The following is a 26,961-nucleotide window of genomic DNA, read 5'->3' on the forward strand; positions in this document are numbered from 1 at the left end:
AATTTAGGTGGACATACCTAGAGTGGGTCGCGGGCCTCTGCCCTGGCCGCGGTAGGCTATATTGCTGCGCGCGTCTTGTGACCGGCCTTATGAAGAGTTCCAGTCGCCACTCGCCAGCCTGCAGCACGCGACCTTTGAACTTCGCGCGCGGGTAGCCGCGGGCTCTTTCTCCGTGACGGACAGCCAATTTCGGCTCGTTAATCCCGTCCTTCCGTTAATTTACAGCCGGCTGGAATCCGCACCGTTTCTCGTCTGCAGAGCTCGCGATTTCGCCGAGCTGCTTACAGTAGCAGCGCAGGCTTGTGCACGTTTTGAGACTCAGGCAGCAGAAAGCACAGCTCCTCTATAGCTGCATAATATTTGTGCAGTCTGTAAAAGACATAACAACGAAGGGTTTTTCAAGTGTTCTCACGTCACTGAGGCAAAACGTTTGTCACAGATCTAACAAAACAGAGGAAGATTGGGGCTTAATATTCTGTAGAAGACAAGGCCGTTAGTGGCGGAGTTAGGATTATGGATACATCAGGAAGGAAACCGGTCATACCATTTTCGAGAGAACCATCCCGGAATTTGGAATAAGCGATTTAGGAAACGACGAAACACCTAAATCTGAATGGCTGCCAGGGCATTATAGCCGCCGTCCTAAATGCAGGTCCGAGTGCGTCAACTCGTTTGGCGTCCATTGTTCTTGTGTACAATCGTGCAGATTTCTCATCAATGAAAACAGTACCGAATTCTGATTTCTGATTTTATTATTACGATTACAGGTATCGTAAGTATCAATCATTTTGATAAACATTGAAGCTACTGATTTTATTCATTCACGCAGGACAGTATCTTTTTATAAATCCGTCAACAGCAAAACAGAAGAAGTTGTTCTTTCATCCTTACTCGCCTTAGCACGCAAGTATCATATTATCAGGGTCTCAATTTTCGTCGTGTTATTTTTTTTTTAAATTTACGTGGTGGCATTTTTCGTTGAAGCATCAAACTATTTTTTTATTTTCAAACAATATGTCCCTGGTGCATTGTGTGCTATTTTCTTTTTAAACTTCTCACTCCTTTCTCCATTTCATTGCTGCCTCAACTTTCTCGTCACACACAAAGAAGCGAATCAAGAAACATTAGACGACACACTCAGCGAGAATTGTTTGCCTGCTTTTGCTACCAAATAGAAATGCCGGCACTTTGACAAGATCGCAGATTAATTTCGTATTACGCTCTCCAGAAGCAAATCTTCTTTTCAATATTGTTTTTGTCTTCACCAAAATGTCTCAGCTTAATTTCCTTGTTTCAATAAAAAGGCTGTTGTGTAATTTTCGCTCTTGCCAGTCACAAATAACATACTCAATGGTACCCCCTACATTACATGGACGTAGCCGTTAACTGCGATTAAGTCACACAGAGTAAACAAATCAGCGTAGCTTATAGTCTGCAGACTTTTCTTTGAATGAAATGTATCTTTGCGTAGACAACTAGTTACAACTAAGAAAGAAAAAGGTTGCTTACATTCTAACAGTGCGACTTTCTCAAGTCTTTTCAAACCATGCATTGCCGTTCACGCGCTGCAGAGCCATTTTAGAAAATTTCAGAGAGTATGAAATAAATGAGCCATCAAAAACAGTGATCCTAAAAGTAAGCACTGTATTGTGTCAGCTTTTCATATTAGAACAATGAGAAAATTTTACTATATGGCTCGGTGATGACTTGGATATCAATACAAGTTTGTTTCGTTATGTTGATACTCGTTACGCAATAACATACGTTACTTGTCGGTTTTATTCGCGGAAAAGTTTTATTTATAGTGCTTTTTGAAATGGTGGTATTCTCAATGCGTTTTGTTTAAAGGCACGTACTAGAATTCCCTACTGCAAAAAAAATCTTTGTTTTGGATGGTCTATCGTCATACCAGAAAATGGTATTTAAGATAAGTGCCTCATTTGTTGAATATTGGGCAAAAAAACGCGAAAACTAATTTGTTTTTCAACGTTTCGATCATTTGAAAACTGATTTAGTGCACCGATCGGTTACTGTTGATGTACATGCACCCACCACATCACGACAGAAACTAAATCACAATCAAAGCAGTCTGTCGTAGCCAGTCGCGTTGCCTCCAGATGGGTGATGTCATCACCTGCTGGAAAGATTAGTCTAGTGTATTGTGAGTTCGAAGTGAGAATTGTACGACAACTGCGAATACTGTGTCAATAGTCTGCATCAACTAGATGAAAAGAATACATTAGAAGAGATGGTCGGAATTGCGAAACAAAAAATCTCTCTATTAGTATATGCAACTGCTCACAGAGATAGCACACGAAAACTGGACGACCTAACGTATACATTTTAGGATCATCCGCCTAGTTTCCAGATACTGTATTCTAAATGTCATACATTACCATGTTAAATAAATTTGTGTCTGACAAAGTTTTTGAGTCCAATAAAAAGTTTTGAGACCGGAAGTCTCCTCTTTAGGAATCAAGAAACATTTCACAAAAAAAGATTTAGTGAATCCCAGATCGCACTCTTCGTTTACGAAAATCCAGAAGGCAGTAGCTAACGGCACCCACGTTTATGACGTGATCCTTGACTTTCGGAAGGCGTTTGATGCAGTTCCACACTGTCACCTAATGAACAAAATACTAGCGGAGGGTATATCACACCAATTTTGCGACTGAATAAAGGAGTTACTATGAAAGAGAACAAAGCATGTCGTTCTTAACGTAGAGAAATCTTCACATGTAAAAATAATTTCTGGCGTACACTATGAATGTTTTACAGGACAGACACTGTTCACAGTGAACTCTGTGCGGCTCACGTTCATGCCGTTTGTTGTTTTGTCATATCGAGTGGCATCTTGTTTTTTCCTTACTGACTGGCATTACGAAGTTGCTGGTTTGCCTCCTTGAGTGGCAGCAGCAGCTCTTATCGATAGTACTAATGTCGTACTATCTTTGGTGTGACCGCTAGTGTTTCCGGGTGGTGGTGATGTGTGTGGTTGTCAGTCGGTTGGGATGGAGCAGCGAGGAAGTCTCCACAGTGCGAAGCCAGGCCGGGACCACTTGCGGCCTGCACGCACTGTCGGATCGTGAGGTGCTATCAGCGAGAGCGACAAAGTTCGTTGGCTACCGAACCTGGACGCTGAAGTTGAGTGATCAGTTAACTTGTCATGAACCCTTAACTATTGTGACATCTCTTTGTTCATTTGCAGGTTGTTGCTCCCTGGGCCATTCGGGCTAGCAGCAACATATGATGTGTTGGAGTCAGCGAAATCTTTCACTCGTCTTCCTATACTGCGATTAATTATTAAATTGACTGTTACTTGCCAGCGAAGTGCACCAGCAGTATTTTCTGCCCTGTGGCCGTTAACGCCCCAGTTACCTGCCCTGGTCGTCCGCGTAGTTTTCGGGCAGTGAGACTTTCCTCGCCGTGTTGATGCTGCCCGGCACGGCGTGTAGTTCGAGAGCCTTTTAAGTTGTTTGGTTCACATTTTGCTTATAGTGGTTATTGTTCCCTTGGCGGTTTTTAGACGCCAATTTCTGAAGACGTAGCGCTGTTTGTATCCTCGTCCTCGGCCGACATTTTCCATCGTTGTGCCGTTGGTCGGACGGAAGGGAATTGGTTAAATTGTTGGTCGGTCCTTGGGCCGTCCCTAGTTTGGGTTGCCACTGTTCGTAATCCAGGCCCTAAGCCGTTAGTTGTTCGATGTGTTATGTGTGGCCTTTAGCCGAGGATTTACATGATCCCCTTTCAATAAATCCTTCAGCTGTGTGTATTCTTTAAAGAAATTTTTTATAAGAAGGAAGGTGTTTATTTTAAATTGTTTGTCTGACTTGTTATTCAGACTTTCAGCCGTTGTTTCAGTTTTGTTTGTGGCCTTCAACCGTGCAATAAGTTAATATTTCTTTAATTAGGCTTTCGGCCGTTTTGTTGTAAGTTTAAAAAGAAATTTCTTGGTTAGAAAAAATGTTTGTAATGTCATTTAATTATGTTCAGATGTGTGTGAAATCTTATGGGACTTAACTGCTAAGGTCATCAGTCCCTAAGCTTACACACCACTCAACCTAAATTATCCTAAGGACAAACACACACACCCATGCCCGAGGGAGGACTCGAACCTCCGCCGGGACCAGGCGCACAGTCCATGACTGCAGCGCGCGCCTTAGACCGGCTTTTGATTATAGTTGTCCTTCAGACATGTAGTGTAGGCCTTCAGCCGCTAATTGTTTTCAATTGCATGTTTTCTTTTAAAAAAATTTTAACTTCTATTTTTATTTGCTTTTGATTTCTAGGCCAGACCTTCAGCCATTCTTGTTTTTGGTGTGGTTTTGGGCCTTCAGCCCAGAAAGCATCTCAAGTTTTCTTTAACTAGGCCTTCGGCTGTATTGTCTAATTGTGATCTTTTAAAGCAATGTGTAAATAAGTGGTTGTTAGAAAAATAAAGTTGTGTGTTTGATTGTGCAACTCACAGTAACTGTTTACGGCCCCATCCACAATCATAACCTTATCCTGTGCGCTCTCTGAGTACCTACCAACCATGTTTCACACAGTATCTATAAATGACATAGTGGTGAAGGTCGGGAGCTCCGCCAAGCTGTTAGCAAAAGTAGCTGCTATATACAGCGAGGTCTCAACGCCAGAAAATTGTAGCGAAGTGCAGGATGACGTGCCGAAAATCGAAGCACAGTGCAGGGATTGATTGGCATTTGACCTTAAACAAAATCATATGTACTATATTGCGAATAAATAGGCGAAAGGTCTCATCATTGTTCGATTACAGGATTGTATAACAAACACTAGAAAATCTACGTTCATTAATTATTTTGGAGTAGGCGTATGGAGCGATTTAGAGTTGAACGGCCGCAGAGAAGTATTCGAAAGAAGGGCGTCACTGGAAGAAATAAGGAAGACCAAAAGAAGAGCGGGTTCGTTTATTAAGTGCGAATGTGCCTCGGTGATGTATCTCCATTCACCAATATCAGACCTACAGGAGAGGAATAGAGCGTCACGCTGTGGCTCACTGTTAAATTCCGAGCGTATGCGTTCTTAGAAGAGTCAACTACCATGCTGATTCCTCCCACATACCGTGTATAACTCAGGAAAAGTCCATTAACGTAAAATTGGAGAGATTCGTGTTCATACAGGAGATGACCAAAGATAGTTCTTCCCGCGCACGATTCCTGAGTCGTGCAGCAAAGGGGAGAAATAACAACGCAACACGATAAGGTATGTGCGAAACACCGCTTCAGATACTGTTACGGACTATTTTAATTTCCACTACTGGTTAAGTTCAACGAACCTCTTGAGGCGACGATGTTAGGACTTTGCCAAGTGCTTTAGTACCCACGACAACAGTTTCACTAACACGTGGTTTGTGCCAAAACTCGTTATAGATTAACAACGAGTTCAAATGTCACTGTAGCACAATGAGAAGACCCAAGACAAAATGAGCCAGCTACACATCGTACCTGTTCACAAGGAAGTGACAAGCAACACTTGGTACTAGTACTTGGCAAGCTCCTGAACAGCTGTCACATAAATAGCAGTGAAAATTAAAATATTTCTTAAGGTCAGCTTAGACTATGTTATACATTAACCTTAAGGTATTAATAGCTGTGGTAACACAATGCAGAGCGTGTGTAAGAATATTTTTAGTGATACAGGAAATATTGTCTTCCACAAATCGTAACGTGCCTTGCGGACTGTATATGTTGATGCAGGTGTATTTAGCATTTAAGGGTTACTGTCTACGGTTAGGGAAAATGGTTGCAAAACGGCATCGACCAGATTTATGACTTTAGTCACTACTCCCTTGGATACGTAACTCAGCTTGTCGTTCTTAAAACAAAGAAATTACATATACAAAGGTAACTGCAGGGCTAACCCAAGAACGTGTGATAGGACCATTACTATAGGGTCTTTAATATATTACGCAATTTTTAAACATGCAATAATTAAGTCAAAAATGCATTGAAATATAATTCTTTCTTATTTTCATCTACATATACACCTATTTGAATGCGGAAAATTATATCAGGCATACAGGCATATATCCCCCCGGGCAACGGCCTTGCCGCAGTGGATACACCGGTTCCCGTGCGATCACCGAAGTTAAGCGCTGTCGGGCGTGGCCGGCACTTGGATGGGTGACCGTCCAGCCGTCATGTGCTGTTGCCATTTTTCGGGGTGCACTCAGCCTCGTGATACCAATTGAGGAGCTACTCGACCGAATAGTAGCGGCTCCGGTCAAAGAAAACCATCATAACGACCGGGAGAGCGGTCTGCTGACCACACGCCCCTCCTGTCCGCATCCTCACCTGAGGATGACACGGCGGCCTGAAGACGGAGTGCTTGTTGTCTTGTTATATATCCCCCCGAGTGTTTCGGCAGGCAGTTACTCGGTCTATGCAGTTCGTGATGGCCCCTTCACAGATATCTCTGTTGATGTCGTTGATGACACGTTGAATTGTTTCCTTAAGTGGCGTAACTGTTTGTGGTTTGTTCTCTTAGACATTATGTAAGTAGGCTGTTTAGGTTTTTATGTTGGTAACGCTCTGTATGAAAATCGCTGACTGCGCTGTGTGCAGTCTGTGGTTGGTTGGACTTAAGTGATTCATGAAAGTTATAAGTTATTGTTAGTCAGGGCCGTTCTTTTGTAGGGATTATTGGAAGTCAGATTGCGTTGCGCTAAAATATTGTTTGTCAGTTTAGTGATGATCAGAATAAGTAAAGAGGAAACTGTCTGAGTACGTTGAGTTTTGCTCAGCTGTTTGAAAATTAAATAACGTAAGAGTTTTTCCAGCACTGTTATTCTTTACATACAAAGGGGAAGTTTCAATTAGATTCCACATAACACCATAAAAAGAAGTCGCATGCAGTAAGGTCATAAGGTCGGTGAGGTCATTTCGCACTAAGTGAGATCACAGACTGAGGGAATTTTTCATAGAGTAGGGTTACTGTCTCGCGGGATCTGTAACATGTAACCCCTTCCTGTTGAAATTACTTATGGACTGTATCCACTTCATCCAGAGCAGACCCGAAATTAATTCTGACCATTCCACGACAACGCTTACCGATAATTGTTCCCGCATTACCGTCGAAATTTTCAAAAAAGAAGGGGCCGATCACACCATCTGCCCATAAGCCACACCAAACTGTGATTGGCAGTGGATCACCCTAGGGTTTTCTTCACCCCATATATGGCAGTTTTGTCGGTTAACGAACCCACACAGATGAAAATGTGCCACGCCCCTGAAAACTATTCTTTTTGCAAAATTGTTGTCCTCTTCCTGTTTTGTGAGAATCCACTCAGCGAAATTTCCCCATTTCCAGTGATTTGTGGGTTTAAGATACTGCGTCAACTGACTCTTGTATAGGTACATATGAAGATCCCTCCTCAAAATTCCTTTCAAAGAGGCCGTCGAAGTTCCCAGTTGTTGAGAACGACGTTGAAGTGACTTGTGAGGTCTCACAAACACACTGCCTTGCACCAGTGCAATGATGTGTTCCATACAAAGGGTACTGTTTCGTCCGGGCGATTTTAAGGTTCAACGGACCGGGTTTCCCCGAATTTCTTTATCAGCAGCAGAAATTTAAGAAGATTATAACGTCCCAAGATACCGCGAAGTCTCCGAACAATCTCTGCATAGCACTCGCCGGTTCTGTAACGGGTTTTCACAGTGGTAAGACGTTCCTTCTTTGTGGACTGTTCCACGGCAACTGAGATCCTGAAATACACAAACAAAGATTGATCAAGCAGTTGGACTGAGAATCGGTATTAATAGTAATAAATACAATGCTGTAAACTTGAAAACAAAGCTTTACCAATTAATTTAAAAATTGCGTAATATATGAAATATTCTATACATTTGCAGATGTGATAATAAGGAAGCATACGACCATATTATATAATTGGAATAGTACTTCACAAATGCTGAACTGGTCACTTCATAAAACGACATCAACTGGTGAATGAATATTACATGTTTCGGGGGTAACCCCTCATCAGATATGTGTGAAACAGAGATTATAAAGTCATTTAGTAATAGCAACAGCGACGCCACGGCGCTACACAAAAATTTCCACAGCTAACAAGTAAAGAATACGTACCAGATACATCGAGTTGTGCAGACGAACTGAAGTTATATGATACGTACGTAACTGTCAGAGGCAGAATGATAACAGCACGACGAATCGGAATTCTACCGGTAGGCGGCGACAGCCTGTCCTTAGTGGCACTACACAGCGTCAAGTGACAAATAATTGATTATGTGCTAAATTTTTTTAAAAATAGTACATAAAGTCATATTGATAGAAAGCTCCAGCTGACAATATAGAATATACGCATAATTAAATTGGTGGCTTATAGCGCCAAATAATAGATATAATGAGAAAAAAAAGTTTCAGAACCTGTGCAGATCTTTACAACGTTCTCGTTCCACGATGACAGATATAGTTACTGATGATCCAAATATTGTTATTTTATATTATCTGGATCATCCGTCACAATTTTTCTCATCGTGGAACGTACGCCATTGTAATCATCTGTACTGTTTCTGAAACATTTTTCTTCTTTTACTTATTATTTTAAGATTTTTGTCTGCCACATTGGCGCTGTAAGCCACTAATACAAGTATGTAAATATTTCATATTTTCGACTAGATCTTTAGCGCATGAATAGCTGTTCGTCATTTGCACCGTGTAGCTCCACTGAAGGTAGAATTTTGTTTCGTGATGCTGTTACCACTGTGCAGCGGTCAGTCCGCCTCTGACAGTTACGTACGTACAATGTACCTTCTGTTCATCTGTACGACTCGATATATCTGATACGTATTCTTTATTTGTAACCTGCGGATATTTTTGTGTAGCGCCATGGCAACGTTGTTGCTGTTACTATATGACTTTGTATCTTCTATTTCACAGATATCTGCCAACATTTTATCCCGAAACACGTAAGATGCATTCACCAACTGATGATGTTTTATTACGTGACCTATTCAGCATTTGTGCAGTACTGTTTCAAGTTACTATGTGTATAAGTGTTTGCTGCCACTTCCCAGCGTCGCTAGCCGTCCTTTAGTATTCGCCGGCTCTGGAACGATTAGTGTTCACCGAACTAACAGGGACTACTAACCCGGTATACTGCATACTACCTACCCCAGTAAATTTATATAGTGTTCTTGAATAATAAAACCGTAAAAATGAGTGTCTTTAAACCGAGAAACGTTTTTTAGAAGGGAAGCACTAACTTTAATTTTGCTGGGCCTACGCCATTTCATACGGAGCAGACGAGTGGTTTATAGGCAACACACAATTCATATGCAGATTTAAGAGTGCTTGGGCACTGCGCCTCTCGTGAGCATAATCAATCAATACAAAACGACCTCTGGCATGGTCAGGAAACGTCGACGAACTTTTGTCTCCAACAGAAGTTCTTCCCTATGATGTTTGATACAAAGACTTCGAAACACACTTACGTCATCTCGGAGAAAGCGTTGGAAGCTACGTTAGCAACGCCACAAGAACGTCTAAACAATTACAAGAAGTGCAAGAAAGATACTCGCATTTGCGGTCCAGGAAGCGTGTTCGGGTAGCTGAGGCGACCAGGGCGAACGCTCGCGTCAAGTGGAAGATTCGGGATCGTGTCCCAGCCCGGCACAAATTTGCACTGTAACCAATGCACCGTGGACCCTAAGTTTAGAGACATTCACAAATGGGAATACGATTCTCGCATTTCATACGGCTGTCGTACTAAATTACAAGAAAATTGACCTTGTGGATAACATCAGAAGTTCAATGAGGTATTTTGCGGATGATGCTGCAGTATTTCGAGAGGTTGTAACAATGGAAAATTGTACTGAAATGCAGGAAGATCTGCAACGAATTGACGCATGGTGCAGGGAATGGCAATTGAATCTCAATGTAGACAAGTGTAATGTGCTGCGAGTGCATAGAAAGAAAGATCCTTTATCATTTAGCTAATATATAGCAGGTCAGCAACGGAAGCAGTTAATTTCATAAAATATCTGGGAGTAGGCATTAGGAGTGATCTAAAATGGAATGATCATATAAAATTAATCGTCGGTAAATCAGATGCCAGACTGAGATTCATTGGAAGAATCCTAAGTAAATGCAGCCCGAAAACAAAGGAAGTAGGTTACAGTACACTTGTTCTCCCACTGCTTGAATACTGCTCACCGGTGTGGGATCCGTACCAGATAGGGTTGATAGAAGAGATAGAGGAGATCCAACGGAGAGCAGCGCGCTTCGTTACAGGATCATTTAGTTATCGCGAAAGCGTTACGGAGATGATAGATAGACTCCAGTGGAAGACTCTGCAAGAGAGACGCTCAGTAGCTCGGCACGGGATTTTGTTGAAGTTTCGAGAACATACCTTCACCGAGGAGTGTATATCCCGCGGAGAGGCCATGTGGATAAAATCAGAGAGATTAGAGCCCACACAAAGGCATACCGACAATCTTTCTTTCCCCGAACAATACGAGACTGGAATAGAAGGGAGAACCGATAGAGGTACTCAAGGTACCCCTCGCCACACACCGTCAGGTGGCTTGCGGATTGTAGATGTAGATGTAGAAACGGAAACTTTTTGATCGCCTCATACAGAAGAGATACACAAGATCCAACGAAGAGCGGGGCATTTCGTCACTTGATCGCTTAGTCACGTGATAGCGTTGAAAAGGTGCTCGACGATCTCCAGCGGCAGACGCTACAAGAGATATGTTGCGCATCACGGGGAGGTTTATCAGTGAAATTCCGAGAGAGTATGCTCCAAGAAGAATTGGAGAACAAGCAATGATGGAAAAAAAAATCGCAACTCCAAGAAGGAGATTTGCGACATAAACATCTGAAAGAAGGTATTTATTCAAATTTCGCACCTGTCGCACAAGAGTGGCGCTAGTAGGATGCAAATCAGTTTTGCTTTAAATACACGCTGTCACGGTTGAGAGCGTCAGTTTCCTTTGAAATTGGACGTGGTGAGTTGATGTTAGAAAAGAACACCTTTAAGGCAAAAAAGACGCCATTATCAGCACCTCAGTTACTGTGAACGAGGTCGTGTAATAGGGCTTCGAGAAACTGGTGTTCCTTCTGCGATATTGCAGAAAGACTTGGCAGGAATGTTGGTACTGTTCATGAGTGCTGGCAGCGGTGGTCACGAGAGTGTACGGTCGCAAGAACACTGGGCTTTGGAGGGCCACCTGGCACTACGGTGTTCCGTATGTGGCTTTGACGCCTAGTACTGCATTAGCAGCAGCGATTTGAGCAGCAGGTCACCACAGTGACACAACGAACTGTTACAAATTGATTACTTCAATGACAACTCCGAGCCAAGCTCGGCTTCCACTGTCCCAGACCACCGCCATCTTCGACTTAAGTGGTGGCGAGCGAGAGCTCATTGCAGGGCAGGGTGGAGGTCGCTGTGTTTTCTGATGAAAGATGGTTCTGCCTCGGTGCCAGTGATGGCCGTGGGTCGGTTAGGAGGAGGCCAGTTGAGTGTCTGCAACCTACCCGTCTGTATGCTAGTGACACTGGACCTACACCTGGAGTTATGGTGCGAGATGCGATTTTGTATGACAGCAGGAGCACTCTCGTTGCTATCCCACGCGTCCTGACTGCAAAATTGAACGTCATTCTGATAATTCGACCTGTTGTGCTGGTATTCATGAACAGCATTCCATGGGTATTTTCCAACAGGATAACGCTCCCAACATACTGCTGTTATGGCCAACATGCTCTATATGTTGTCTTGGCCTGCTCGATCACTAGATCTGTCCCAAATCGAGCACATACGGGACATCATTGGATAACAACTCTAGCGTTAACCGTCCCTGTATTGACAGACTAAGTGCCACAGGCATGGAACTGCATCCCACAAACTGACATCTGGCACCTGTACAGCGCAATGCGTGCACTTTTGGATACATGCATTCAACATGATGGCGGTTACACCGGTTATTAATGTATTAGCATTTTACATTTGCAATGCGTTGTGTCGCACTTACATTAACCTACACTACTGGCCATTAAAATTGCTACACCAAGAAGAAATGCAGATGATAAACAGATATTCATTGGACAAATGTATTATACTAGAAGTGACATGTGATTACATTTTCACGCAATTTTGGTGCATAGATCCTAAGAAATCAAAATCCAGAACAACGACCTCTGGCCGTAATAACGGCCTTTATACGCCTGGGCATTGAGTCAGACAGAGCTTGGATGGCGTGTATAGGTACAGCTGCCCATGCAGCTTCACCACGATGCCAGAGTTGATCAAGAGTAGTGACTGGCGTATTGTGACGAGCCAGTTCCTCGGCCACCATTGACCAGACGTTTTCAGTTGGTGAGACATCTGGAGAATGTGCTGGCAGGGCAGCAGTCGAACATTTTCTGTATTCGGAAAGGCCCGTACAGGACCTGCAACATGGGGTCGTGCATTATCCTGCTGAAATGTAGGGTTTGGCAGGGATAGAATGAAGGGTAGAGCCACGGGTCGTAACACATCTGAAATGTAACATCCACTGTTCAAAGTATCGTCAATGCGAACAAGAGGTGATCGAGACGTGTAACCAATGGCACCCCGTACCATCACGCCAGGTGATACTCCAGTATGGCGATGACGAATACACGATTCCAATGTGCGTTCATCTCGATGTCGCCAAACACGGATGCGACCATCGTGATGCTTTAAACAGAACCTGGATTCATCCGAAAACGTGACGTTTTGCCATTCGTGCACCCAGGTTCGTCGTTGAGTACACCATCGCAGGCGCTCCTGTCTGTGATGCAGCGTCAAGGGTAACCGCAGCCATGGTCTCCGAGGTGATAGTCCATGCTGCTGCAAACGTCGTCGCCGGCCAGTGTGGCCGAGCGGTTCTAGGCGCTTCAGTCTGGAACCGCGAGACCGCTACGGTCGCATGTTCGAATCCTGCCTCGGGCATGGATGTGTGTGATGTCCTTAGGTTAGTTAGGTTTAAGTAGTTCTAAGTTCTAGGGGACTGATGACCTCAGATGTTAAGTCCCATAGTGCTCAGAGCCATTTTTTTGCAAACGTCGTCGAACTGTTCGTGCAAATGGTTGTCGTCTTGAAAACGTCCCCATCTGTTGACTCAGGGATCGAGATCCGTTACGGCCATGCGGATAAGATGCCTGTCATCTCGACTGCTAGTGATACGAGGCCGTTGGGATCCAGCACGACGTTCCGTATTACCCTCCTGAACCCACTGATTCCATATTCTGCTAACAGTCATTGGATTTCGACCAACGCGAGCAGCAACGACGCGATACGAGAAACCACAATCGCGATAGGCTACAATCGGACCTTTATCAAAGTCGGAAACGTGATGGTACGCATTCCTCCTCCTTACACGAGGCATCACAACAACGTTTCACCAGGCAACGCCGGTCAACTGCTGTTTGTGTGTGAGAAATCGGTTGGAAACTTTCCTCATGTCAGCGCGTTGTAGGTGTCGCAACCGGTGCTAACCTTGTGTGAATGCTCTGAAAAGCTAATCATTTGCATATTACAACATCTTCTTCCTGTCGGTTAAATTTCGCGTCTGCAGCAAGTCATCTTCGTGGTGTAGCAATTTTAATGGCCAGTAGTGTATAATGTTACAATGTTAATCACTCATCTTACCCAGATAAATGTGCTCCCGAAATTTCATTACTGAACATTAATAATTTTTTTTGGTGTTGGATTTTATTTCCGTCAGTATATTATTGCCACTCACGAAAGTCTCGTGAAAGTACGTGAGTAGTCAGCGTTACAGGGCTCGCAAATGAGAGACTCGTAGCAGGGCCGTGGTGGCGGTGGTGGTGCGTGGAGCGCGCGGCTGTCACCGCGGACGGCGGACGGCGCAGAGCGGCGGCGTGGAGCTGCTGCTGCTGGCTGGCTGGTGCGGCATCTGCGCGCTGCAGCCCGGCTATCGATTGGGCCGCGCCCCGGCCGGCCGGCCGGACCCGCAGATGAGCCGCGCCAAGCCGCGAGCCGATACCGCCTCCCGCCTCCCACCTCCCGCCCACCGCCTGCTGCCGCCTGCCGGTACGGCGCGCATTCGCGCTGCTCTCCGTGTTTCGCAACTCGTTCTGCACTGTCCAGTCACATTAGTGTGGGCTCCTCTCAGAAGTCTGGGTAACCAACAACCTTCTGCAGCGCGGGCCGCTGCTTGACGTGCAGGAACAGAGTCTATGAGGTTCTGGAAGATACCGACAGGGTTCCTCGGTTATGAATCCATGGAGCGAGCAGCGCGATGAAGATTTTTCCACAGATTTTCGATTGAGTTTAAATCCGGGGAGTTTGGTGGCCACGGAAGTATGGTAAACTCGCCCTAGTGCTTTCGAAACATCCATGTACAGTACGAGCTGTGTGACACGTTGCATTTACAGAGGGGTACAAAAAAATGTATCCACTGTTTAAAAGTCCATAATTTGCAAACTAATTGACGGAGTTGTCTCATTTTTGGTGAAAGTGTAGCTTAAAGTCCAACTTAACACTGTCGGTGTTCCAAATGGTCACCATTAATATCCGCACGAATTACTGACTGCAACGTGTTCAGCTGGATATTTGCACATGAATGTACGATGGATTCTCGAAGTTCATCCAATGTGCGTGGCTTTTGTCGCTAAACGACGTCCTTTAGTATTCCCCACAGGTAAAAGTCCAGAGGAGTTAGGTTTGGCGAACGTGGTGGATACTCCACAGCACCTCTACGGGCTATCAATCTTCCTGGTACAGTTACCGGTGAGGTGTACCTTCAGAAGCTTCAGACATCCATTTTACCTGCCATCCGAGACTTGTATGGAGATGGAAGTGTTTACTTTCAACAAGAAGGTGCCCTAGCCCACTACCAAAATCGTGTTATGGCGTATCTCGACGAAAATCTACCAGGAAGATGGATAGGCCGTAGAGGTGCTGTGGAGTATCCACCACGTTCCCCAAACCTAACTCCTCTGGACTTTTACCTGTGGGCAACACTATAGGACGTCGTTTATCGACAAAATCCTCGCACATTGGATGAAATTCGAGAATCCATCGTAGATTCATCTGCAAATGTCCAAACGACAACATCGCAGTCAGTAGTTCGTGCTGCAGTTCGGCGGCATCGCTTGTGTGTGGATGTTAATTGTGACCATTTTGAACACCTACAGTGATATCTTTAAGTTGGACTTTAAACTACACTTTCACCAAAAATGAGACAGCTCTGTCTATCAGATTGCAAGTTATGTACTTTTAAACAGTGGATACATTTAAACAGTGGATACACCTACTGGTAGATGCCATCTTGCCGAGGAAAACAAAATGCATGTGGCGATGGACATGGTTCCCAAGGATAGATGCATACTTGTCTTGATCCGTTGTGCCTTTCAGACTGGCGAGATCACCCAGGCAATGCCAGGAAAACATTTCCCAGACCATAACAGTCCGTTCTGTTTGCAACGTGTTTGCTTTCAGACGTTTCAAGCCGTAAACGCCAACGGCCATCTTTCCGATGCAGCATAAAACGCGGCTCATCTGAAAAGACTACCTGTCGCCGCTCAGTGGACGGCAAGTTACGGTATGGGCATGCAAATTCCAACCCTCATCGCCAGTGAACAGCAGTCAGCACGGGTGCACGAATCAGGCGCCTGCTGCGGAGGTCCATACGCAGCAAAGTTCGCCGTACGGTCGTTGATGAGACGCTGTTGGTAGCCCCTTGGCTCATCTGAGCAGTCAGATGCTTATCAGTTACACGTCTGTTTGTCCGTAAACGCATCCATAGCCGTCGTTCATCAGTCTAATCTATGGCCACTCGTGCAGCAAAGTAGTCCCGGCGCCCGTTTTCGATAACGCCATTTTGCCATCCGCAGTACAGTTTCACTACAGCGTTACGCGAACAGTTTACAGACTTACCTATTTAGGAAATCCTTCCATCGTCGTCCCCGACAGCCAATGATCATGTTCTTTTGGACATCAGATAAGTCGTTCCATTTCTGCATTACGACAACGACTGCAGTGTTTTGCGAGACTTTTCTTCCCTTAGTTGTTATTTATCCCCACTCGCCCCAAGTAAGCGGGTGCGTGGGCTGGCAGCGGTGCACTCAACCTGCTCTTTAGCCAGTTGACATTATTTTCTGGCTTAGAAACTAAACAAAAAACAAAGAGATATATTTACCACGAATTCAATATTGCTTTAAAAGTGATGTTAATGGGAGAATGTAATAAATAATGCTGTCTTTATAAATAGTTTAAAAACAGTGATAAAATGTGGACAGGTAGCATAGCTAAAACACTTGGAAAGCACTAGACAGTAGAGAAAACACTTAAAAAACACTGAACACGACAGAAGAGACAATTCATATGTGAATGTAGGCTTTCCCGGTGTATACTGCTGATGAAATCTTCTCGGGCTTCCATCCGGGTATCTGCGTCGAAAACCCGCGACGTTTCGATGAGTCATTCTCTACATCTTCTGACGACGAGCCGGCCTGTGTGACCGAGCGGTTCCAGGCGCTTCAGTCCGGAACCGCGCTGCTGCTACGGTCGCAGGTTCGAATCCTGCCTCGGGCATGGCTGTGTGTGATGGTCTCAGGTTATTTAGGTTTAAGTAGTTCTAGGTCTAGGGGACTGATGACCTCAGATGTCAAGTTCCATAGTGCTTACAGCCATCTGAACCATCATCTGGCGAAGATGATGAGAATGGCACTCATCGAAACGTCGCGGATTTTCAATGCAGCTACACGGATGGAAGCCCGAGAAGATTTCATCAGAAGAGACACTGACCGTTAAAAATGGAATGCTGTACACTTTCGCTAATACTGCAAAAGGACCTGACCTGTGACGGTAGATCGTTGATGAAAAGGAAGGTGGGTATGAAGGGAGGCAGGAGAGTGCTGGTGATGGGGACTGCGGAACTGGTAAGTCGTGGTGTTGAGACAGGGGTGGCTGTAGGGGACAAGGAGAGAGGGGTAGCTGAAATTGCGATCTATAAATTTGAAAAGAAAACGAGGTCGGCTTGCGCGTCTCCCCGACATGCTTTATGTACCCTCCACTGATAGTGCTGCCACCTATCGTCTGTGAGTTGTTATTGCACGTTGACATCGAACATAGGCGGTGGTCACATTAATGTGACGGGACCGTGTAACAGTCTCGCTAACATCTTCGATTCGCTATGGCATGAGTTGGACAAGGTTCGAATGCAACAGGTCTTATTACTGCTGTGATCACTCACTCATATCTGAACAATTCTATGCCTGTCTTCTCTCGCATCGAACGTATTCTCCAAGATCGCTCGACAGATTTCCAATGAAGTTAGAATTCGAGAATTTGTCCATACATATTGTGGATTTACTTGTATTATATTTTGGGGATCGCTTGTGCATTGGTTCTGACAGTAGTACCTCTATTTCATTTCCACACTGTCCCATCACAGTTTAACCCTTTCACTACCATATGACGTAAGTTTCCCACTATTGGTTGTATGAGAATCAGTGGAAATTTGCTGCAGGTTATTGCCGTGCATCATTGTCCTGCTAATAACGTGAGCGTTCTTTTGGTTTGCAGAATTCTTATAATTACATCTTGCAACTGTAGACTCAGTAGATTTACAATGTCTTTCATTGTTAATCCTCTGCTGCGATCCGCTCCACATCACCGCGCCTACAGGTAGGCAACCTATTGAACATAGTTGCTTAGCAGGTTGCTGTCTTACCGTCCCGGACAATTCGTGTCCATAAACTGCACTCACATACTGGCGACTATCGCGTCACAACGGTGCCCATAGCGAGCACCTGTAATACGATTTAAAAACTTGGAGATATGCTTTGTCCACTGATGCGTGTCTGTTTTCTGTATGTCTTGTTTTTCGGAAGTCGTCTTTAGAAATGAAATCCTAGAGGTACTTACGAATAATCGCCCCGCGGGGTAGCAGCGCGGTCTTAGGAGCCTTGTCACGTTCCGCGAGGCTCCCCCCCCATCCCCACCCCCCGTCGGAGGTTCGAGTCCTTCCTCGGGCATGGGTGTGTGTGTGTGTGTGTGTCGTCCTTAGCGTAAGTTAGATTAAGCAGTGTGTAAGTTTAGAGACCGATGACCTCAGCAGTTTGGTCCCACAAGACCTTACCACAAATTTACAGTTTCCTACGAATAACCCTGTACGTCCTACCATCTCATGCGTTGGTGAACGAAACGGTGGGGAACATTTTTTCACACTGTTATCTCTGACTACGTCATCAATTAAAAGAACCATATATTAATGACTTTCTTCTAGTAGAGAAAGGGTTAAGTAAGGCTCCTTTGCAAATCTATTGGTAACTCTAGAATGTGACATATAGAGCCGAAAGAAAAAAAAAACACTTGAGACATTCGTACCAGCTCATACGTGGGTCATAGTCCGCCCCGGTAGCTGAGTGGTCAGTGTGACGGAATGTCAATCCTATGGGTCCGGGTTCGATTCCCGGCTGGGTCGGAGATTTTCTCCGCTCAGGGACTTTCATCCCCATCGACGCGCAGGTCGCCGGAGTGGCGTCAACTCGAAAGACCTGCACCAGGCGAACGGTCTACCCAACGGGAGGCCCCAGCCAAACGCCATTGTTTAGTGGGTCATAACAAACCAAAATCCACTTCTGGTACTTCTGGAGTAGGTCGAGTGAGTACTACAACATACACAAAATATTATACCAAATTATTAATCTGTGAACAATCTAAAATACTTAACTTGTAAACTTCCAGATACACAGTAATGATAAGTGTATTTGTTATTGTCGCTGCACTCTATGACTTATCACCTGATACAACACAGAATGATTATCGTCTCTCAGTGTAAGGTGACTATAAATTTCTGACTTAGTATACAACTCGCGTTACTGGATCCGGCTCAGACCAATGATCGTCGTAAACAATGATTGCAGAGTGAGGCGAGCAGCATTGCAGTCTGATGAAACTATTCTTCCAGCAACGACAACCTCTTGAGGGTGTGTATACGCCGACGAGTCCCATTCATTGCTGCGGTAGGCAGCGCCTGTCCTTACTTGTGTTACCGTCGTGAAATACCAACTTTGACATGGGATCTCGTTCGTCGGACACATCATATAGCTGTGTCGCCAACTAGGCTTTGCAATCTAGAAAAGAAATAAGGAAGTTCAGTTGCTTCTCATTTCTAACAAGGAAACCTTCCTTAGGTCACTCTCTGATACTGTCGAAACTTGGCAGGGTAAAAGAAGAGTGAAAATAAAGAGACACATAATTTGGCATTGGTGCCAACACTCCATTTCCGAGAAGATAACGGTTAGAGTTTCTACGCCACTTCATCAGTCCTCTCGCGCAACTTGTGTCCAGATGAGTTGGTAGCACAGTGGGTAGAGCGCAGCTTCGAATTTTTGCGCTCCTCTTCAAATATAATGTTATCAGTAGTTTTTGTGACGTCTTAAGATACAATGGAATTATTCATAATAGAAACAACAATTTTAAATATTATTAAAACTAGATTTTATCATCTTGATTGCACGGATTATCAATTTCCATAAAACTGTTACCCACAGCATTTGTTTGTCCCTACTAAGTCAGGGGCAGATTCGGTCCTCGAGTCCAGTAATACTTAAATCCAATAACAAAACGGCAACAGCATCTGTACGCAACTGCCACAAAATCGGGAGGGATCACAAAAGAAACCGACTCGTATTTTTAGTTTTTGGATAAAGTTCTGCAACCTTACGTAAAAATGGAGCCGTTTGTATGCGTTATTGACTCATGGGGTGGGAAACATCGATCACGTCTACTACGATGTGCAGTTAGTCGATGAAATCTGAATACAGACATTTTCATTCAAACTAATTCCGCCAAAGTGTATGTCTTTATGTTGACCTTGCGACGTATACTTTTACTGACCGACGAAGAATGGCATTCGCCTATTACAGAAGTGTCCTATTTTGTTGGTTAATATTTTGATCGATTCCGTTCACTGTACTGCTAAGCGTATCGTTCAAAATTCTCTGTTCATTCAGATTACTACGACCGTTTCTTAGAAGTAACTAATACGTAGCTATTGACGTACGTCGAGGCATAGTTCTCCTTGAATTCATATACAGGATATGTCAGCAGAAAATAGACATTCGTTAAGAAATGATAGCGTGAATCATTCCAAAGGAAAAATGTGATAACAATGTGCTCCTTTTTCGACAGTTTCTTTCATGCAGGCTTGAAACTGCCAAGAATAGAAATGACGCAGATAAAAGTACATTAACATATCATTACGTGTTTCTTTTATTGATAATATGCTTGATAACTCCTGTAAAATGTCTTTCTTCTTAGACTGCCGTGAATTTTGCGATACGTATCAAAAGCTGGTGTGCAGCTATTTGGTGCCAATGGCTCGATTATTCTTTAATGCATGCTCAAGTATTTAAGGCACGAGAAAGCAATGCGTCTCTCGTTTGCACTTCTTTCTTGAAGAGTCTGCTCCCTAACTAGCCCTATGGCAGGAAGATATGGGGTTCATACTATTAATTATGGTGTTATAAGACCACCGTAACCGACACAACGCTCTAGTTGAGATAATGTAGGGATATGTAGCGATTCCATCCTTGAAAAGCAATATCCAGTCTTAATTGCTAAAGGAACATCCCAAATACTCCGGCCACATTGTTTTGGTAAACTGCAGATTCCATTCCTCGTCGAGAAGGTTGGTTACTGGGATGTGACAAAAGATTTCGTTATGAAAAATGACACACAGCATCTTGTGATTAAGAACCTGCACTGAAAATACCTCATAGAAGAGTTTGAATTATCTCCCGCCGACATGATATTGCTGGTTCCGACGAGGGTAAGCACTGATTCCTCAGTAAACAGCATCTGTGGAATTAATTCGTGATCACCAATTACGCATTCATAGAATCCCTGAGGCTTGACATTATCTCCTTCCGCTCCTGTTCGCGTATCGTGCTCCACACTCGTATCCGTCAAACACCCACTTGCGCAGGTGTCATTCTATTGGCACTCTCGGGGTTATGTTCAATTAGTCAAATTGTGTTGTCTATTTCAATTTGATTTATTTAATCTTGTCACCCAGAACCACCACCGACACTGGAAAGAAACTACACTCACACAGTGTATCGAAGCCTCTTAAAAAACACTCTTTTATGGACAATCTCCGTTCAAGAAACCGTAGCTGATATTCTCGAAAAGAGTCCATAAGATTTCAATTGCAGTGAAATACACACCATAGAATACGAACTGTGTTAGCCTTTCTAGCTCACACAAACGAAAACGCTAGGAAGCGCCACACTATTCCTTTCCGAGAGCTTGTTGCACACCTCTGACTGCATTCAGAGACGTTACTTGGGCTACTCTTGCATAAGACTGCTCCTCATAAGCAATCTACTCATCGTATTCGAGGTCAGAGAAAGGTGCAACAAGGATTGATCGCCGACATCCTGTATGAGGTGGGCAGCTTATGTGACTTGGGGAAATTTTTATATTATTCACATCCTTCTGCGGTGCGATTCTATCGTGAATGGCCTAATGGTACCATTAGGAAAGATCATCAATCAAACTTCGGAGTTCCAAATGGGGGTAACGTAAGAAGGGGACATAGATTACGTCGCTATATGGAGGTCAGTCACCACGCTGCACTGGAATTGCTCGCTAACGAGATAAAATAGAAGTAAATGGACTCGCGTCCATTATTGCGCTTTATCAAGTCCTATTGTTTGTGGTCATGTGAAGCAAACGAATAGCATCGGTCTTTTACTAACGACTTACTTCGGGATTACTGCTGCTTCTCAAATTTCACATTTTCTGCTCCTTACTTGGGTTGGAAATAGATGTGACCGCTGAAAAACGTCATAAATCCCAACTTTGCAACCAGTGGTGAAAGAGCACGGGGCAATATCGATAGCACAATCGTTCTGTGAATATTTTTGTAATATTCTTGAGGATCTCTAATCAGTGTGGAAGACACTCGCTGCCAAACGGATCTTGCATTCCTCTTAGGCGATCGCGTGAATCCGTAATTGTTGCCTTCCATAGAGAAATTATGATTTTTTAGCACTACAGTATTCCATTCGTCAGAGTTGAAAGGATAAGAAAAGCGCGACTGTGTTTCCCTGCTCCCCCCCCCCCCCCCCGCCACGTCACCCCCGGGTCAAAAATGGTTCAAATGGCTCTGAGCACTATGGGACTTAACATCTGAGGTCATCAGTCCGCTAGAACTTTTTTTTTTTTTTTTTTTTTTTAAAAAAAAAAAAAAATTCTTTATTCTCAATATTCTTATATCATACAAACAACCCACCACCTTATACAATTAGTGGGTCCTATTTGATACATTTGAATTTTATATTAGTACTACAGCTAACACAATTTGTTACTTTTCTGCTAGAACTTAGAACTACTTAAACCTAACTAACCTAAGGACATCACACACATCCATGCCCGAGGCAGGATTCGAACCTGCGACCGTAGCGGTAGCGCGGTTCCAGACTGTAGCGCCTAGAACCACTCGGCCACTCTGGCCGGCCACCCTCGGTTCCTCCTATTCTAAGCCAGTTGCGCAGCTCCGATATTTCGTCTTTCTTTTTGCATCTTTCACGCTCCAGCCATGAGGGCGGGGCAGACTGTTGTGGAATTTTGTTATGTTTCAGGTAATTCCCAGCATGTTATGAGTGAGGTAAAGGGGTTCCCACTTGGGAATATTTCCGATATTTGTCTGATGATCAAGGTTCAAATGGCTCTGAGCACTATGGGACTTAACATCTATGGTCATCAGTCCCCTAGAACTTAGAACTACTTAAACCTAACTAACCTAAGGACATCACACAACACCCAGTCATCACGAGGCAGAGAAAATCCCTGACCCCGCCGGGAATCGAACCCGGGAGATGATCAAGGGTACCTTCGGAAAGCCTTGGCTGTAACCGGAGGATTGAAGCTGTTTTTAACTTGTCTCTGTGATAAGATTGTCCGTTGCCCCAGGTAACAGTTAAAAAATTGTGTGTGTGTGTTTATTCGTTGTGTGAGACTCATCATTTATGTACTATTAAACAGCTGTGAGAAGGATTGTATACTGCATGATTTCAGACACATTTGTAGATCCATGAGCTCCTGAATGAGTCACTTCCAGCTCTTCTAGATGCTGTGTGTGTTCCAAATGGCTGTGTTCCTTACAGTATCTCATTTCGGTGGCCTAGTAAGCCTCTTTCAGCAGTACTGAGTTCTTGAGATCCTGAACTAGATGGCTCTTCGCATACCCTACACGTTTGACAATGACTCTCTAAAGTGTATTTCTTTGGACAAGGTGACTATTAAGTGTGTAAGAAAATGTGTAGCACTGTCGTTGTTTCTCATGTTCCACCTTAATTTCTATGGGTTCCACTACTGGTACACGATTTTCTGGTAGTAAATTTTTCTCAAGTATATTCCCGGCATTTTATGTCTTGACCTTCCTTTACAATTGCTAAATTACAATGCAATTTGAGACATGTCCACGTATTTAATTACAAAAATCTGGGGCGTCGACTACTGACTGACATGTTTTAAGACTGAACTGAACGTAAGACTTAGGCTGTGAACCGCAGACGATTCTAGTACTCGGGTACTCGTATTTTTAACGTCATAGTGCGGACAACTAAAATATTCTGGAATATTCTAGAAAACCAGACTCCTCTTCATTATATATATACGTCATAACAATGGAAACAGGAAAAATAAAAATCTAAAAAATATAATGCTCCAATGAAAACTATTTTATCGACTGTTTGAAAGCAGACATTACTTTAAATAATTAAATCCGTATCGGTCCGGGCACGACAGTGCCAATGTGTTCAAAAGAGCCGCGAGCAAAATGTGATTTTTCAGTCGGTCATATCTCGGGTTCTATTGACCACAAATACAAGGGGGCAAGCGTTTTGGATAGGCCTTGGCCTAGCGACTATTACTATACCTATCGGAAGAACGAACATACTGTAGCTATCCTACAGTATGTACTGAAACGTTACATACTTTCTCCAGCTCAAACAAATTGAGGAATCTCTTTCTTCTTTTGTTTTTTTTCGGCATTATGTGCGGTCTAGAGTAGGCTTTAGACGGCTCATAAAAACACCATTAGTTCACAGACGGTTCCTGAGAAAACCCCGAAAAACCATGATTTTTTGGTACAAAATATTCATGACAAATCATCTAAATTGTTACAATATATTCTTAAGATGATGTTTTCGGGAAAACTTGAAACTTTTTTCAGTATCAGTTTCCGTTACCTGGATCCAGAGGTTCAAATTTACGGTACTTATGTACGCTAAATAAGCACGTAATATCCGGTCCGAGGCGTAAATGCAGTTTTAACTGACGTGGTAAACACACGGAAAAGGTCCTATGGTCATCACAAAGGTTATGAGGTCACCAAACTATATAATTTTAATCGCCTTTTTTACACCAATGAAATGAAATGATGGTATAGCATTGTTGGCCGGGAGGCCTCATAAAACTTTATGACGTGCTGCCTCTGTACAGTGGCACGTTCACGCCTACACAAATATGCATCACACAGTCACCTTTCTCGAATGAAGTGGTCCGGCTGATGTGCGTGTTGATTCAACGTTGCCCGTTGCCCGTTGCCCATATTCTGCAATTCTGCGCATTGGCATGTCCTTGAATATGGAAATGGGCTTTATCTGTCCGCCGATGTTCCATGTCCATTCATTGTCCACTTCCATGCGAGCAAGAAATTCCAGAGTGAGCGTTTGTCTTGCTGGCAAATCAGCAGGAAGCATTTTCTGAAGATGGGTGATTTTGAATGCAGAGCAATGCGGGATGTTTCGTAGCATTTTGCACCGCGCTCGTAGGCATGTTCAACATTCGGGCAATGCACTGCATGTTCGAACACCGCCGCTCGACCTCCCCTGCAGTGTTGTGGCCACGTCTTCGACAGACGTCAGATCAGTAGCGTTCCTCCCTCTGCTCCACTGTATTTCAAAAAAACCTGCCTTTTCAAATTTGTAATCATTCTCTCTAGACCCTTAGCATGCGTACGACGAACCAATGCCTTTTTCCGTTCCCTTAAGTGTCCGGAACTTCTGCATGGCTATTGGCGCACAGTCACTGTTCTTGTAAAAGAGCTTTACCAGCAGCGAGCGACCCTTCATGGAGGCAGTCATGTTGAGCGTCTCGGACGCAAACAGAGGAACAGCCGTATGCCGCGCGTCTGTTGGTGCCCATATTCTGACGCTTACAGCGCCATCTATAGGTCAAATTTTCGTTAAATTTTTTTCTGTTCTATGAAGTTTCCCCCTGCGTCAACAATACGCTGTTCAAATTTGACATCATTCTGAGCAGTAGTTCTTTTTTTTCTGGAGCGTTTTGAAACTGGAACTTTAATCGTGCAACCCTGTACTTGTACAACAATGGGAGGAGGACGTATAGTGGCAGTGAGAAAGAAATGCTGACTAAGAATGATTACCTGCAAAGAGAGACTGGGTAAAAGGATTAAAAGCGTGCTGTGGTAAAAGAGCGCAAATGTGTAATGCCAAAATTTTTGGTGAGGAAGGCGGGTTGATGCCATTGGTCGTCCACTTTCCTGTCAGTCTTTTAAAGAGGAGCATATTCGCCTTTTGTGTGCTCCGAAATGTGCATTTTCGGCTAGTTTATGTGATGGGGCGAAATGATGGAGGAGGAAAGAAATTGATTTTGTCGTTTTCAGTATCTTTTAAACTGTTTAATATGCGCACGAGACGAATGAATGCTGTTATATTTTAGTTTTTATTTAACCGTTGACAGTTATGAACTATAGTATAAACTAGGCAGTTACTACAGATCATATCCATCCAAACGGCATGTATATTGGATTCATTATTATACATAATATAATTACTTACTACTAACTGTTATTGGTAGTTTCACTAATCAATAAAACTATTCTCTCGACATTACCACATTCAGCATGATTTCTTCCTACATGTGCAGCTTTGATCAACACTATTAGCAATTGCACTGCGACCTGTCTTTTCCTTTGATGGTCAGCCCTTTCTTCTTACGAGATCCAGTCTGAATTGTTCCAGTGTTTTGGAGCCCATGCTATATAACGCCATATCCACCATCTCCAGTCTCTGACGGTTACCAATGTGTCTTGGCAGCGTGTTGAGTGTGCTCACGAACGTCCACGTTGATCCATGTACTGCCAGCATTTTCCTATCATTTACTTTTGAACATCTATGACCATCTGTGACGAATTATCTGCGTTCCCGGGCAGCGTTCATTCAAGAGATCCATTCGAGAACGCCTTACGGATCGATTCTTCTCTGTTTATTCCAGATATATCCGAGACTGCCCTACGATGCTCTAGGACTAATATCTAGAGAAAACGGATACAGTGGAGAGCTTAAAAGTAGTGGAGAGGATCCATTGACATTTGAAGCCCCATGTGGGTAGCAGCGATGCGTTCACGAAGTTCAAACGATAAAGCCTTGCCGGCCGCGGTGGTCTAGCAGTTCTAGGCGCGCAGTCCGGAACCGCGCGACTGCTACGGTCGCAAGTTCGAATCCTGCCACGGGCATGGATGTGTGTGATGTCTTTAGTTCTAGGGGACTGATGAACTCAGATGTTAAGTCCCATAGTGCTCAGATGTTTGTACCATTTTTTGATAAAGCCTTGTCTGGGAAAGTGTGGTGTCCTAGTTCCAGACTGAAATACTATTTTAACATTTAATACACAATAAATTCATAGATTTTTCGGACGAGGTGAAAATAATTTCATGTAAGTTAACGACCAGTTCCGGCAATCAGTTAGTGAGGTTAGTCGAAGGATGGTAGGCGTGGCCCGTGATCGAGTAGACATTGCGGTAGAGGGCTGCATTCTGGAAACGTCGACAGATCACACAGAGGTCTCATAGGTGATGGAAGTTAAGAATACCTTCCATGTACCTAGCAAGAGCCGGCCGGGGTGGCCGAGCGGTTCTAGGCGCTACAGTCTGGAACCGCGCGACC

General features: G+C 43.9%; 1 protein-coding gene and 1 pseudogene across 7 annotated transcripts in view; both read left to right on the plus strand.

Moving 5' to 3' along the window:
• Positions 1-26,961, plus strand: part of LOC124612901 (glutamate-gated chloride channel) — a 707,093-nt gene that overhangs the window by 86,010 nt on the left and 594,122 nt on the right. The gene's annotated exons all lie outside the window — the stretch shown is intronic.
• On the plus strand, positions 6,058-6,174 carry LOC124552240 (annotated as a pseudogene).

Source organism: Schistocerca americana, chromosome 1 (assembly GCF_021461395.2).
Source record: "Schistocerca americana isolate TAMUIC-IGC-003095 chromosome 1, iqSchAmer2.1, whole genome shotgun sequence".
NCBI lineage: Eukaryota > Metazoa > Arthropoda > Insecta > Orthoptera > Acrididae > Schistocerca > Schistocerca americana.